Source organism: Belonocnema kinseyi, chromosome 5, assembly GCF_010883055.1.
Source record: "Belonocnema kinseyi isolate 2016_QV_RU_SX_M_011 chromosome 5, B_treatae_v1, whole genome shotgun sequence".
Taxonomy (NCBI): domain Eukaryota; kingdom Metazoa; phylum Arthropoda; class Insecta; order Hymenoptera; family Cynipidae; genus Belonocnema; species Belonocnema kinseyi.
In genome coordinates, this window is record NC_046661.1 from 13,914,272 (window position 1) to 13,921,517 (window position 7,246).

A 7,246-nucleotide genomic window follows, 5' to 3' on the forward strand; every position below is an offset into this window, starting at 1 on the left:
GCGTATATCAATAAAATTCAAATAAAGACTGATCGCATGATAGATAGCCCCCACAGTGCCCCCCACATTGTACGGCACCAAACGCCCAAGCCACCTTAAAGATGGTACTGTAAAGCGCAACATTTCGTTTGCTGTTAAAATAGTCTCGTAACTGTATAACACTGTATAACTTGTGACTCACGCAGTTTTTTTACATCTACAACGCCCCTACCCACTACATTTCGTCGCAAAATTACTCTTTCAATTGCTGAATTTTTGTGGTGCATTCGGTGCTTCGTCATTTCTACGCGAACAATTCTATTTTACTTTTCAACATCGGTATTAGACCATTTTATGAGCCCGAAGGAGTACGTGAGGACAGGGATAGCATATGTGTTGATTGCCCTGAGTTTGTTTACCCAGTTTAGAAAACTCTTCATAATCAATCTGAGTCATAAGTCATAAGTTGTCAGACATGAATCAAATTGGTTTCCTAATGCGAAATTTAAAGCTCTAATGAATCCAGAACCTGCCGTTTTCAGTCCAAAAGATATTCGACAGAAATTATAAACCTTTAAATTATACAAAAAAGCAGTATATTGACGAGAATTCTTATGCAATGGTAACTGCCAATATCCATTTGCTAACTCTGACGTCGAAATATACTTGATACCTTGGAATTTCTGCATAATATCATTAATAAGCGGTGGACATTAATTTTCAGTTTCTATTATGTTATTAATAAAACGAGCGTCCAGGCAAATCCGAATATCGCCATTATTTTTTATTTGCTATGCGTAATGGATTACAGTAGGAACTCGTTAATCTTTCAATAATTTCTGCTCTCAGCATTCTATCAATTTTAGTTGCAACTGAATAACGATATTTTACCGAATAGGATACGTGTATGGACAAATGTTTTATGTGAATTAATTTTTATTGAATACTCATAACTTTCTGCACCTACATCTTTCTCAGAAAATAATTTTTTAAATTTAGTCAATGTGAATGAATGCATCACGTTCCCGAGAATCACATGTCGTAAGGGAATACGCGATCGATCGAATATCGTTCAAAAATTTATCGTCCTTGAAATCACAATAGGCTTGATTTGAATATAAAATATGCACCTGGGCAACTTCTAATTCATTTAAATCCCTTTCATAAATAATCATAGAATTGTCATCATCTTCTTTTTTATCAAAATTCTATTAAAAATCTGTACAATTCTCCAATTTATCCGTTATTACACATTCCGTGATTTTGTTACAATTATCAATGTTACAAGACTTTACTTGCTCTTCTAAAAAATCATCAAATTTATATAATATTTCGACAATGTTAGTTTCATTACTAGACAAATTATAGAAAAAAATATCGTTACAATCATTAGAAATCAAATCATCATGCATAACATCAATAATAGGATGGTCAGTCTGTCGCACATCCACATCACCGATCTCTCTCTCGTTGGAAATAGGTTTATTATTTTTTCTTTATGGCAATGAAAGAAATTGTTACCCATTTTAATCTCATTGCAAGGATATTGATGAAAAAGTTCGTCCTTCTGTGTATCAATTGCTATGATAGATGGTTTTAAAAACATTACTTTATTGCAATCCCTCTTGTAAAAAAAATCAAAATATTGAACTTCTATTTCAGGAAAAGTCATCTGGATAAATGTGAAATCATCGTTATGTGATGACAACAGTCTCTCAAACGACACTCGACCGTAAAACGATAATTCTCTCGGAACAGGATAACAATCAAGTATGACTGTGCGATGTTTATAATCAAGTATTGCCTTATTATTCAATAGGCAATCATTACACAAAATCAGATTATTAGACAAACCAGAAACCATTAAAAATGGTACTTGTTTAGACTGTTCTCCAATATTTATATTTAGCAAAACTTGTTTTTTAATCCGAGTCATTTTTTCCAATCGCTGTCAATAATAAAACATTTGTTACTACCGGTAATTACGGAACATTTCCATGCTGCGATATGTAATTAAAAAATGTTTCAGAGATACATCTGATTTGACTCCCAGTTTCAGCTAAAGCTGGAATTGGAAAATTAAAAACTCTCATTAATAGTATTAGAAATTTTTGAGTTTGAGAAGAGCCGCGTGTTTTCTCTGATCTTGGCTCTTTTATTACGTCATTAGATAGGTCCTCGAATCAATCATATGGCCCATGACGCGTCGTCGGACCAGAACACACCGCGTCCGGATTCAGTTTAAATTACTTGAATTGTAATATTGGGAGCAATCAGGAGGGGGAATATTCACATCGGGAAGATTAGAGAAATTAGAAGGCTGAGTCGATGTTACATTAGCTGATCGATAAACGGCTGCTTGTACATTGTTAAATCCCGAATGGCAATTTTGATGTAAACAATTACAAGAAACAAAACCAGGATTTATATTTTGATTTGACGTTTCCAGATTTTCAGATATGTTATTGATCTGCTTATAAGCAGTCTGAAACCCACGAGTCTTGAATTTAAAATCCTTATTTTCGTAGCTGTCATTTTGACTTTGCGTTTTTTGACGCTTTCGATTATTCTCTCTCTCTCTTCATGAGTCAATAAGTGCGCTAAAGCTTGTGTTACTCTATTTACCTCAGAATAATCGATAGCGGTCAACGCTTCGCGAACTCTAAGGGAATGTTGTTGAATAATACTATAATTTATTTCATATGCTTCCAGAGCTGATAGAAAATATTGTGCATCTTTATACTGAGATAAAAAATATGTTTTCAAATTTCCTTTACTGGGCTCAAAAAGCCTTGCCGACCAGCGCGATTTTATTTTGACACGAACAGGAATAGAGTAAAACTCGGTTGAGAATACAGTTTTAAAAGCTTCGTAATTTACATAATCCACGCAACTGTCCATCATCGAATTTAGGCAATTTGGTATCAATATTCAAACCACGCAAACCAGCTACCAAATTATTTATAGCTTGGTTTTCCTTACCCCGTTGCTGCTGTACAGGCTGTTCACATTGTAATCGGTCTCGCTGTTCTCGCATTCGAATAATTTCCTCACGCTGTGTGTTGTTTAACTGTCTCATATCGTCTATCTCTCTCTGTGAATTTTCTAAAGCTTCTTGACTTATGATTTCAAGTGAGTTTCTCTTTGCAGAGAACCTATTAACAAAATCCTTTTCTAGTGTTTATAGGTGTAAAATCATAAAATGACATTTACCTGAAAAAAATGGAAACCGAAAAGAAAAATTAGGATTTAAAAAAAGTTTGATTGAGTCTCGAAGTTCGGGCGCCAATCATATAACGGATTTATTCTTACATTAGTTAAATTACAGCTTTCTATTTTCTTTAATTATTACTTCACGATAATTCATCTCATATCAACATTTTTTAACTATGTTTCCAAAAATCTATTAGACCTCCAATTATTATAAACTTTTTTTCTGAAAATAAGCAGATCAATCAAAATTTTTATTTTAGATAGCGAGAATAGAGGAGTTGAGGGATAAAATGATATAAGTAATGTTTATCCATTCAAACAATCTTGAGGACAGTGAGAGATATTTTTAAAAATTTTAAGATCGGTTAACACGGCACGAGTAATAAAAGAATGTTCTAAAATTTAGTATAACTTATTCACATAAATCGTAACGCACCTCGACATATAAAATCTTCACACACATATTTTGTAAAACCTTTTCATTCAACAATAAATATTTTTAGTCAAAAGAAGACAGTAAAATGCGGACAGATAAAAGAAAAAACATATTGTATAACGAGGACTACTCAAATTAAAGACAAAAGGACAAGATTCTAATTTGTTTCCTTTATAACAAGAATAGTTGTTACATACCCCATTCGCTTCTGAATAAGCAACATTCATAAAGAAAATAGAACTTGGTGAAACACACTCCTGATGATTTGGATTCCAATTAATGATCTCACTTAAATTAGACAAGCATATTCGCCACGCTGTAACAAAGTAGGATCATTTCGTTGCAGCCTTATCGACCTTACTAATAAAATTTCACAAATCACATAGACCTCCACTATACACTTGAAATAGATACTTGTAAAGACGCATAGACACAGCTCCTCACAAATCGTGGCGCAGTTCTATCCCAACAGATATTTTCATAATTACAAATTTTCACTCTTTCACCGGTTATTTAATGTTACTCAGCGAAGTATAAGAGCGAAATAAACGAGCCCATGACTCTTTATGTAAGACTACGGAAACTACCCCGCGTTTTTCGTTCATTGTGAATGACATTGGCAAATTTCTTATTCGATTAACCAATTGGTCCTAACTTTTGTCTCACGTGATGCCCGTGTACAACTATGTGTGTCTTTTCTTTTACATTTATGAGATTGACCACGATCACCGCATTCAAACTGGCGCCATTCGTCTCTATTTGGCTAGCGGCGCGAATATACAAATTTAACTCAGTACAATATGATTCGCCTGCAGCCATTGCCTCGATGTCATTTTCCAACTCGTTCTTTAACTTTGCGGTCCCTAATTCCCCTCTGATTAAATGCACTGTTCTACATTTATCTAGTTCGAACTCCATGTGGATATCATTGGAAGACTGCTTTGTGACATCAATCACTTGCTGCAGTTTCTGGGCTGAACTAGGGTATAGCTTCAGGTCATCCATCTAAAGATGATGGGTCACTTGATGACCATCCTCATTATCATACATTCTGAACCCATGAGACATGCTGTTTACGGTTTTGCTCAGTGGATTTAACGCTAAACAGAACCATAGTGCGCTGAAGGAGTATAACTTAGAAAGTCAATAATGCGTAGGCAGATTTTGTAAAGTATTAAGACCACAAGCAAATAGTCACGCGGCACGGAAGGAAACGTTTGCTTGTAGTCAATGTATGCCACGTGTAGATTCCTTTGATGCTTACGAGCTTGAATCATGGCCACAGTGTCTATAGTGAATAGATCTTTACAGTCTCGCTAGTTTTTCAATACCCTTTTTGTTCTTCTATAAGAATATCTGCAATGATAGCTGTAAGACATTTATAAATTTTTGGAAGACAAGCTACCGGTCAAAAGTCAGATGGATTTTGAGCGTCTGGTTATTTGGTAACATGTACGTAGTACCCTGGAGCATAAAGCATGGCATCAGGTCGGGGTGTTCAATGATCTTCTGAAAACACCTTGCCAACGCAAGATGGACACTCGTCAGGTACTTGTACCAGAACTTGTGCATCATTTCCGGACCTGGAGCTTTCCAATTACTTGCCCTTTTAAATACCGCTGAAACATCTAAAGCTGTGATGTTCGTCAGTTACATTTCAGGGCTATTGCCTACCCTTACCTTATTCAGTCTGAACCACGCAGTGTCCAAATTGCATCTGTTCATTTTTCTCCAAACACTCAACTAGTAGTTAGTCATATATTCCAATTGAGGGACTTCGGTGTCTTGCTGGTTATTTGGCCTTACTCGCAGTTCACGATAGAACCTTCTTTTATCTGTCTAAAACTTTCGATTTTGTTGCCTTCGTGCACTTCTTTTCTTGTACCGACGCAGTCTGGCAGTGAGAACATCAAGTCTCTGTCGTTAGGAGTCTATAATCTCATCTAATATTGCTGGTGTTAATGTTTCGATGTGCCGAGGATGGATGATTTTAGGAATATAGTTTATCAGCTTTCTTGTTTTATTTCCTTTTTTATATTGAGTTAATCGACCCAATTTGTACCTTACTTTGCTGACATCCATATCCCACCTGATCTTCCATGGTAGATCTCGATCCCTTGCTGGGACAAAAACTGCATTTGCAGGCCTATTTTTCCGGCCCAACGTTCTAACGGGTTTCACAGCTGCACAGTATACAAGAGTTTTCACCGCTAACACAGTTTGCGCTATGTTCAAATACGTAGGTAAAAGCTTGCTGTCGAGATGTGCTATTTGTGCACGCAGATCATTTGTGATAGTATAAATGATAAGTCATGATTCATGGGTAAAAGATTTGACACAAAAATATTTGATTTATTATTTGAAGATTTGAATCTAGTCGCCTTGGGCCGTGGTTCAGCCGTAGGGCGCCAGAGGTCGCAGCGATGTGCCTTTCTCGCAATTAAAATGAAGAGTCGATTGTTTAAGAAAGGAGACGAGGCGGCGAGAAACATACTTACCTGGCGTGGAGGCTACTATGATGAACAAGGCGGTTCCTCTAGGGCAGTGGTCAGTAAACTGTTTGCTTAATTTTCAAGTATGGTCAGGCTCTACCCGACTTAATTTTTTCTACTGCTTTTTGTTCTATCCATGTTCCTTAGTGTGAGTGAGCTTACTCCAGCAAAGGTCTTTTGTCCACAGTACGGAAATTTTAAATTTTTTAATTTTTCAACTAGCATATTGCTTTTAAGTCACTGATTGCAAAATTACGAATTTTGTAGCCTCACATTTTTTCCCCATTTTCTAACAAAAGAGCCCTGAGGAAATGAGTGGTCTGGCTAAGCTCGCAGGTACTTCCCTGAAAGTTGGTCGTAGGGCAGCCAGGGCAGGCTACCCTGCCATGGGCAAGAGCGTGCCGACCACTGCTCTAGGGCGAGGCTCTTCCATTACACTTCGGTCGTGCTGACCCTTGCGAATATCCGTAATGTGGATATATCAGTCGTCTACTTTTTGTTAGTCGGGACTGCGTACGCGCTGTCCCGGATCGAAATATATCTATGGGGATATCAAAATTTCCGCCTCACAGGATATTCCGAAGGGTTATCCCTAGAATAACCCGGGACATGAATGGGATTAAATCGAATATCCCGAGATATCCTATTGCTGTGAGGGGTACATAACGCTGTTCCATATTTGATACATAAGAGTTCTCGAACTGTTTGAAGAATTGTTATAGAATTGTTCTAGAAATGTTACAGATCGTATGTCACAGCGCTCTAGAACTGTTATATAAGAACACAAACATTCTTGCGCCATTTTCATCCTGTGAAAAGAAACTAATTTTTGTTATCTGATTGACTTGGAAGTGTGTTTCATAGAATTGAAATTACTTCAACGATAATTTAAGTGAATTGCACTAATTTGAAGTTGTTATCTATCTTAACTTAAATTTGGACATAACTCCAAGTAATATACCTGGCTTCAAAACTCCAATGAATTTCTATGAATTAATCAGAAAATTAAACTATAATTTTTATTTAATGTAATTGTCATACAACGTGTATTTTACTACAATTAAATGCATCTAAGTCGATTTTCATTTAATAGGATAGTTTGTATATGCCTGCTTAGAAAAATAAT

At 36.2% G+C, this 7,246-nt stretch overlaps 1 gene; it reads left to right on the forward strand.

Moving 5' to 3' along the window:
- The first annotated feature begins 6,493 nt into the window (after nt 1–6,493).
- On the forward strand, nt 6,494–6,649 carry LOC117174010.
- Nucleotides 6,650–7,246: the final 597 nt, after the last annotated feature.